We start from the raw sequence: 9,145 nt of genomic DNA, 5'->3' as shown, positions 1-9,145 counted from the left end.
ATAAATTTTTTGTACTAAAACTTTTGCGGGGAGGGAATAAAATAGACCAGCAAGAGCTTTATATTTGCATTGACTCCATTTTCAGTAAGCACATATGTATCATCTCCAACTCATTTCCATGACCTACAGACTGATGCTGGATGGGGTTAGTAAAATATCTTGACTTATTACAGAGGCATAGGCTTTACTGAAATAGGGCCTAACAATCAGAAATAATGCCCAGAAATGAGCCAATGTCCACATCTGTTCTACTTTTGCTTTAGAACCATAAGGTAAGTTTGAAAATTCAGTATTTCCAAGAGCTGTCATATTATATCACAAAATAAGATTTGTTTTGTTTTGTGTTTTAAAGTCAAGATAATCTCAAGTACCTGCCCAGACTTTGTCTACAAATATTTCATCCAGATCTACATGTTTATTCTTTGGTATAACTTGTGTATTTCTAATTGTTAAAATTTTCCAGGTCAACTCATCTATAAAATGAAGGGATTGGACTATGTCAGCTCTAAGGACACACACATAATCCTGACATTTCATGAGTTTACAATACTACTAAATCTCCTGATGCTTATGAGTGTTTTTCCCAAACTTTATCTGAGTTCATATTACCAGTGCACTATCCCAGAGTAATTCCTGGCCATTTCAAAAACATCTTCCTACTGTTGATCACAACTTTTATCTTGTCAGAGTTAAATTTAAGATGGAAATCTACCAACTTGTACTTGATTCCTGATGGGCAGTTGGATAGCTGGGAAACTATTTCTTCCTGTGCTTAATAAAAGAGAGAGCTAGTCAAGATGTGACTTGCATATTGATTATGAAATTTTTATAGTGTTTTGCCGTACATTCAGAAAAAAAAATCTGAAATAAAGAGGTACTGACTTCTCAGATATTCTAAAAGAATTACAACTTCCCCTACAAGTTTACTGTTTGAATCTGAAACTTAATTCAAATCAGAATAGAGGAACATCATCATCTTGATTGTCATCCTCATAGAATACAATTTTGTGGGGTTTTTGCTTTTCTTTTTTACACCTATGATTTCACATTCAAGATTTGCTTTTATTGCTTTAATTACTATTATAACACAAGGAAACAAGATTTAATAAATGCTAGTTGATGGCCATGTCAAAGTCATTAGGAACTGGTTTATTTAGCAGATATAGGATATTTAATGAATTATTGGTTGTAAGAAATTTGTTGTTGCCTTTGACTGAAGGTGCTTGGGTTTGTCCTGAGTATCTGATGAAGTAATTTATTTCAAAAACATTTATTAAATACCAATTTGTGTACTGGATACACAAAAGGACCCCTCACACCCTAGCTTGGTTGGAGTAAATATATTTCTTTTAGGTCTCATACTCTTGACATTACTTGCCCAGGACACATAAATGGCCTGATGAGGCTCCATAAGGTACTTAGCAAAATAAGAAAGGGAGAAATAGAACTGAAGGTCTTTTCCCTTCATTCCTGATACCATGGCAGATCTACCTAAAATCTCAACTTCCAATATAAGTATAGTTACTGGCCAACTAAGATGTTGTGGTAGGAAGCTCTGTTCTCTTTTTTCTCCTATTGTCCATTGAAATTATTTCTTTTCTTATCTCCTTTCTGGTCATCAAAGTGGAAGGGAAAGCAGAGTGATAGAACCGAAAAAGCACTGAATGGACAAGTTCTCAGAAGGATTAATTTAGGCCTCAGTTTCATAACCATCTGTGTGAATTTGAATGAATCAGTAAATATGTCATGACTCAGTTTCCTTATCATAAAATGATGATTTATCCAAACCAAATAATCTATAAGGTCTGCTCCACCTATAAAAATTAAATGAATCTATACTACTAATTAGTTTCTTAGCTAAGTTATATTCTAAAACAATTAGCAAAATTTTACAGTGCCTTGGTTCTTAAAGAGCCAGTCTCTTTTTCCCTTCTCCAACTTTTAAATATACTTGAACATAATTATCCACCAAAGTCTTACTCCACTGGTTCATTCTGATATGGAGGTGAACGTTAATTCTACAGACTATTCTGGGGGGGCCCAATATCCAGCAGGTGTTATTTAAGCTGTGAAGGCTTTGATTATGGGTCCTATAATTGACCATATATCTGGTATCAGATGTAATAAGTAATTATAATAACTAATATTTGTATAACTTACTACATGCTAGGCACTGTGCTAAGCACTTTAAAATTATAAGGCAAAGAGAGTTTAAGTGACTTACCCAGGGTCACACAGCTAGTAAGGGTCTAAGGCTGGATTTGAACTCAAGTCTTCTTGACTCTAGTCTCAGGCCTCTAGCCAGTGCAGCACCTCAACATAAAAGTTAAAATCCTCTTTTTAATATTCAAAGTGATTCATCACCTAGCTCTTCCCCTCCATCTTTCCAGTTTTTTTATACCTTACCCATTCTCCCAAGTACTCTTTGACCCAGTCATGCTGGCCTTCTTCTGTTCCTCCAACAAAATACTCTATCACCCAAATTTTCTCTAGTTGTCACCCATGCCCAGAATGCTTTCCCTCCTCATCTCTGCCTTTTACCTATTCTGGTTTCCTTCAAAACTTAAAAGCCAACCCTCTACAGGAAGCCTTTCCCAATCCCTCCTAATTCTACTACGTTTCCTCTGTTGATTTGTGCTGTAGACAACTTGTTTGCATATAGCTCTTTGCATGTTGTCTCCACTAATAGACTGTGAGCTCCTTGTGGACAGGGACTGTGCTTTGCCTTTCTTTGTATCTCCAGAATTTAAGGGTATATGGGGTGTTAAAGAAGGACTAGCACCTCTGGTGTAAAAGTTTGCTGAGCTCTTTTCAGGGATGCTCATCTAACTTTGGTGTCCAACCAGTCATGCAACTCTAACCTGTGGCTCAAAGAAGTGGTAGCATGCACAGCAGCCACATCCCAGTAAAGCCATCTCGGCAAATAGGCTAAATCAGGTTGAGGGTAAGCAATAGGTCTCAAACTCATGCTTGAGCATGTGAAGACCTCCCCCCCAGTAGAATGGAGGATGAGAACAATTTGGTTCCAATGGCCATGAAGGCGGCTGAAGATGGCATTTGGAGCTTGGTCAGACACCAAAGAAGCCAAGGTCATCCACTGCATCCAAGGCCATCACCAACCATCCTGACTTTTGTCTTGCCACTGAACTTCAATGACTCTGAAAGACATAGTAAGGATGATGGCTTTGTGCAGCTCTGCCTCACTCAAATCCAATTCACTCCTAAGTTGAGATATTACCCCCAGGATGTCATTGGTCTCCTTTGAAAATGAAAAATAAACAATATCTCCAGCACTTAGTATGGTGCCTAGCATATAGTAGGCACTTACTGTTTATAGACTGACTGGCATGAAATAACTAGCCTAAATAAGGCTTAAGGGGATTATTAAAAGGTTTTACACCATGTCAGGATTTGGTCTTTGCTCCACAGTAACTCATAAAGACTACATACTAGATAATGGAGGTGTTGTGTTCTGCATTTCACTGGAGTACCCACAAAAGTGAAACCCCAGATGTTTGGAAGGTATTTACTAGAACAAAATAGTTTACTCATAGCTCTATGCAATTTTATTCCTAGTAGGTGCTAGGGTAAAGCAAAGATGCTAGGCACATAATTAGTTGCCAAAGCATATCACAGAGTTCTTTTTCTCACTGTAACCTGAATGAAACTCATCTTTGAATTTACATCTATTACTGGGTTGAGTGTCAAGTATTTAGATAATAAATGTACCTTATTTAACTAATCCTCTTAGTTGGAAACTTCCAAGGTCATCTGATTCAGTTTTCATTTAGCTAACAGACCACACAAGGCACGTGCATGTTAACACTAAAAATATTTTAATTAGAATCTAAAAATTTAGTAAAATTATAAGAAGACAGTTTTAACATACTCCAGGCATTAGAGTGTCATTGTTGATTAAATAATGAAAGGGGAGTGGAGAATGCCTTCTGAGATTCACACTCTGAATGATTAATAAAAGCAGAGAAAACTGATGGGAGAATTAAACAAACAAATAAGAAAGGAGCCATCTCAATAAGTAAATACTTTATTACAAAGAAAATGTAATCAAAAACTCCTGAGAAAGGTAAAAATGTTACTATGAATTCTATAAGCCCCTGAGAATGACAGCAGAGCAAGTCTAAGAATGTCCAAAATCAATCAAAAGAGCAATCCAACATTTTAGTAAAGAGATCAAAGAAATGAGGACAAAAATGGAGTACTCAAGGAAAAAATAAAAAAATAAATTAACATGAGAGTATAAATTTAGAATAAATGGCAGAAACATTTGCCCAAAGATGAATTCTCTGAAAAAGAGAACAAAATTGGAAGCCAAAATAAAGAGGCAGAACGAAAATTATTAAAAAAAATCAAATGATTAGAACACATAGGACTTCTATAAATCAAGAATACAGAAACTGAAGCTAGAATACAAGGAAATAGTGTAAAAATTATAGTTCTAGTAGGAAAATAGAATAAAAAAGTAAATAAAAAAGCCACATGTCAAGAAATCATACAGAAAAATGCACACAAGTACTGAAAACAGTAAAATCTAATTCTATAGAATAGACAGTAAAACAACACAAACACTAAGTTTAACTCACCAAGAAATATCAAAGTAATAACACTTCATAACATTCCAAGGATAATCAGTCATAATATGATAGAATTTTTCTTGATTATATGAAATCAAAGGAAAAATTAGAATCTGACACCCTGAAAAGCAAACAACAAAAACAACAAAGCTAGCACTTTCAAGTATACTAAGTATTTTACATATGTTAACTCATTTGATGATAAGGTTACTCAAATGATTGTTAGCACCCAAAAATTACTTGTCCTCCAAAGCTGAGTTTAAAGTATCAAGGAACAGATATGGATGTTCAGCAAAAAGAGAAGAATTCAAATTACTTCTTCAAAATAAGACAGAGGTGAAAAGGGTATTAAACATACAAACTGAAAAAACATAAGACATTTTAAAACATTCTGACAAGGAAAGAGTAAGAAATTAAGGAATGGTTTTTGTGGATAGAACTACACAAGACCATTTGTATGGAATGAGAGTTCTTTTTTTTTTTTAAGTGAACATTGTCTGAGAGACTTTGAGAAAAAAAATTAAAAATCAATAGGCCAAATATCAAAAGGAGAAAAAGACAGAAGGGGAAAAACAGGAGGAAAGCAACTGGAGGAAGAAGTAAATCAAACTTTTGGGGACAAATTCCATTTCCTTATTAGTAAATAAAATCCTTCATGGAATTTCTTTGCCCTTCATCCTCTGCAACAGATGTTGCTTGGCACATTACAATTATCTTCATAATCATCTTTTTACTTACGCCCACTGTGAGCACCGCAAGGTAGGATGATCAATTCTCCTAAGAAATTATGTTTCTTCTTGCCTTTGGGTGCTTGATGTAATCAACTCTACCAGCTCTTTGTTTTCTTCTCCCCAAGAAACTGTGGAACATCCTTCCACTTTGAAGCAACTTCTTTTTCTCATCTGGTTTCATTTGTCAAGGGATTATCCATAGAGGTGATTCAATTTTTCCAATAGGACATTACTTCATTGATCATTGGACAAGTTTCTCATCTTTAGAGTTTTAGTGAGATCTGTGATGTTATTGATGTAGGACACTCCAAGTAGGGAAACTCCCTGTGTCAATAGAGATCACCAACTTGTCCAGAATTCAAACCATCTAGCATTTATGTAGCACTTTAATGTTTTATAGAATGCTTTACATGTATCAACTCATTTGATCCTCACGACACACCTGTGAGATAGAGACCATTATTATCCCCACTTTACAGATGAGGAAACTGAGGATGAGGGCCACACAGCTTGGGAATCTCTGAGGCAGGATTTCAAAGGAGGTCTTCTTGATTCTCATTCCGTTGTTCTCACCACCAAGCTACATAACTTAGAGAGTTGCCTGAAGCATTGACAAGTGAAGTAATTCATCCAGAATCGTACCATAGTTACGTGTCAGAAGCAAGGTTTGAACGTAAGCCTTCTTAACTTTAAGGCTAAGTCCAGCCACTAGTATGTCATGCTGCCTCTCCACAACTAAAGAACTTTTAGATAATTAAATATTTCCAGACAGTCTAAAAACTGTGATTGTTAGCACTCTATACCCCTTTTTCTTCTACTCCAATACTAGTACTGTGGCACCATAAAAGGAGTGAGTGCTTCTCTTTTTTTTCTTTTCCTTTTACTCATGTATTTTCATGGCCAAAGAATTCATGACCAAAACTGGCAAGCCAATTTGTTAGGATTCTCTATATTCTTAGCTTGGTTGTCCTCAGGAGAGCGAATTCAGTCTGTTACTTGGCCAGCCATGGTGAGACATATCTGAAATCTTTGCTACTGAGGAGGCTTGAGGTTAGCGGATTACATGAGCTCTGGAGTTCTGAACTTCAGCAGGGCTAAAGTTGATTAGGTATCTGCAGTAAATCTGGCATCAAAACAGTGAGCTCCTGAAAGAGAGAAGAGGGGCACCAGCCTGTCTAAGTAGCAGTGAACCAGCTTGGTAAAAAATAGAGCAAGTCAGAACCTTTCTGAGAATCAGCAATAGAATTGGGCATGGGAGTGATGGCTGCAAGTTCTGCCTGGATGTAATAGGGAGAGCCAGTGTCAAAAAAAAATGTCATTGGGATGATAATGCACAGCCAGGTTCAATCCAAAATGAGGAATTTAGTTAGGTTTTTTGGACACCTACAAGTATAGTAAAAATAATTTAATTTTTTTAGAAGGAGGGTCATCATTATCAGAATTTCTTATTTTGCTTATTGTAATATGGGGGGTGCCCATGGGATGTTTTGCAGTATAATCATAGATTCAGAGCTAGAAGTGACCTCAAAGATCACCTTTTCTAACTTCATTTTAGAGACGAGGAAAATTAGTCTCAGGGATTTCAAGTTATTTGCTCAACATCACAGAGATACCAAAAGGACAAGTCAGGTTTTGAACCTGGTGCTCTTTGCATCGTACCATATACCCTTTCTAATATCCTTTTTCTTTTCGTTCAGTGTTCCCAGCATCATTCCCCTCCACACAATGTGTCTCTTTGTGGCACAGTGGCAGCTGTCAAGGGCTACCGATGTGTGTGACTATATATCTTTTCACAATGAAAGCAATGCTAGATTTGGAGATAAGAAAAGGGTTCAAATCCAATTATGCCATTTATTTACTACCTGAGTAACCCTGGACAAGGTTCTTAACCTCTCTGGCTCAGTTTCTCCATCTGTCAAAGTTGAGGATTGGACCAAATGCCCTCTTTGTCCCAACTGGATCTAAATTAATAATATTATCATTCCATGACTACCTTTGGCTTCAAGCTGTCTTATACTTGTGTTTGTAGCCTGGTCCCTTGAGGATTTCAGGGGCTACTAAGCACATTGGGCTGTTTGCTTCTATGCTGCAAAGTTGTTCTTCTGTCTCCTTAGGAACAACTGCCTTTTTCTATTGTCACATCTCTCTGATGGTAAATTATCTATTTCTTACCATTTCTCATCTTGGCTGCCATTCCTAGTCTGACACTTCTGCTGTTTGCCATTTTCTTTCTTTCTCTATTTCCTTTTTCCCTTATTTTCTTCTCTCTCTTTTCCATTTGGTCTCTTTGATACCTGTTGAATTCTTTGCCGGTGGGGCTTGGCTTTCATAACTATTGTCTAAATGTGAATCTAGGCAGCCAATCAACAATAACATTTTATCTTGTGTAATCTTTAGCCAATTTTTACTAAAAATGCTCAGAAACTATTCCTTTTTTTATTTCTAGAGTTACTGCTATTCCAAATGGTTACACTAACCAGAAGTTTGACCTCTACATAAGAGATCATAATGAGATATTACATTTCTTTAAATCTTGTTATGTATCAGCTATTAGAGCATAACATTTATGCTAATACTAGTTAATGTTTGTGCTTAACTGTTTTAAGATTTCTTTTTATTTTTAAAGCATATTTGAGTGAGAAATTATACTAAATTTTTATGTTTCCCTAAACATAGCTATAAGGAGCCTGACTACCCAGACCACTAGGTTAACATGAAGGCACAATTATGATTTAGTCAATGTGTATAAAGCATCCACCACATATATGGTACTAGGATAGAAAAAAGAAAAAAAATTATGTTGTTTGTCCTTACCCAGAAAAACCTTACAATCTAGTAGGAGAATAAAAATAGCATTAATTACCCATCAAATACTTAGAGGGAAATAAAGAGCCTACCAAGTGCTGGCCTTCCAAACCTAAACCTATAAAGCCAATATCTTAATGATATTTTATTGGTAAACTAACAACGATAATAATAATGATAGTGAGCACTTATATAACACCTACAGTGTGCCTGGTATTGTGATAAGCATTTTACAAATATTATCTCATTTGATCATCACAATTAGAATTGGGCAAGGGGAAGCCAGCAAAGTTAGTAAGAGACCAAGAAATAATAAAATATAAAGAATGAAAAAATAGAAGAGAACGTGAAACATCTCATGAGAAAAACAACTGATCACTATTGATTGGAGAAATGAAAATTAAAACAATTCTGAGGTATTACCTCCTACCTATTAGATTGGCTAATAGGACAGAAAAGGTAAATGACAAATGTTGGAGAGGATGTGGGAAAAATGAGACATTAATGCATTGTTGGCAGAGTTGTGAACTAGTTTAACCATTCTACAGAGTAATTTGGAGCTATGCCCAAAGGGCTATAAAACCATGCAGACCTTTTGAACTAGCAATACCACTATTAGGTTTGTATCCCAAAAGAGATTAAAAAAAAAGGAAAGGACCTATATGTACAAAAATATTTATAGCAGTCCTTTTCTGGGAGTAAAGAATTGGAAGTTGAGAGGATGCCCATCAGTTGGGGGATGGCTGAAGAAGTTGTGGTATGTGATTATCTTAGAATACAAATGATGAGCAGATGCTCTCAGAAAAACCTGGAAAGACTTGCACGGGTTGATGCAAAGTGAAATGTACTGTGTACAAAGTAACAGCAATATTGTGAGATGATCAGCTATGAATGACTTAACTATTCCCAGCAATACAATGATCCAAGACAACTCTGAAGGATTTGTGATGAAAAATGCTACCAATACCCAGAGGAAGAACTGATGGTGTCTGAATACATATTAAAGCATTTTTTTTG

The sequence above is a fragment of the Vombatus ursinus genome, unplaced genomic scaffold (assembly GCF_900497805.2).
Source record: "Vombatus ursinus unplaced genomic scaffold, bare-nosed wombat genome assembly UNPS02014858.1, whole genome shotgun sequence".
Lineage (NCBI taxonomy): Eukaryota > Metazoa > Chordata > Mammalia > Diprotodontia > Vombatidae > Vombatus > Vombatus ursinus.
This window is presented reverse-complemented; position numbering follows the sequence as displayed.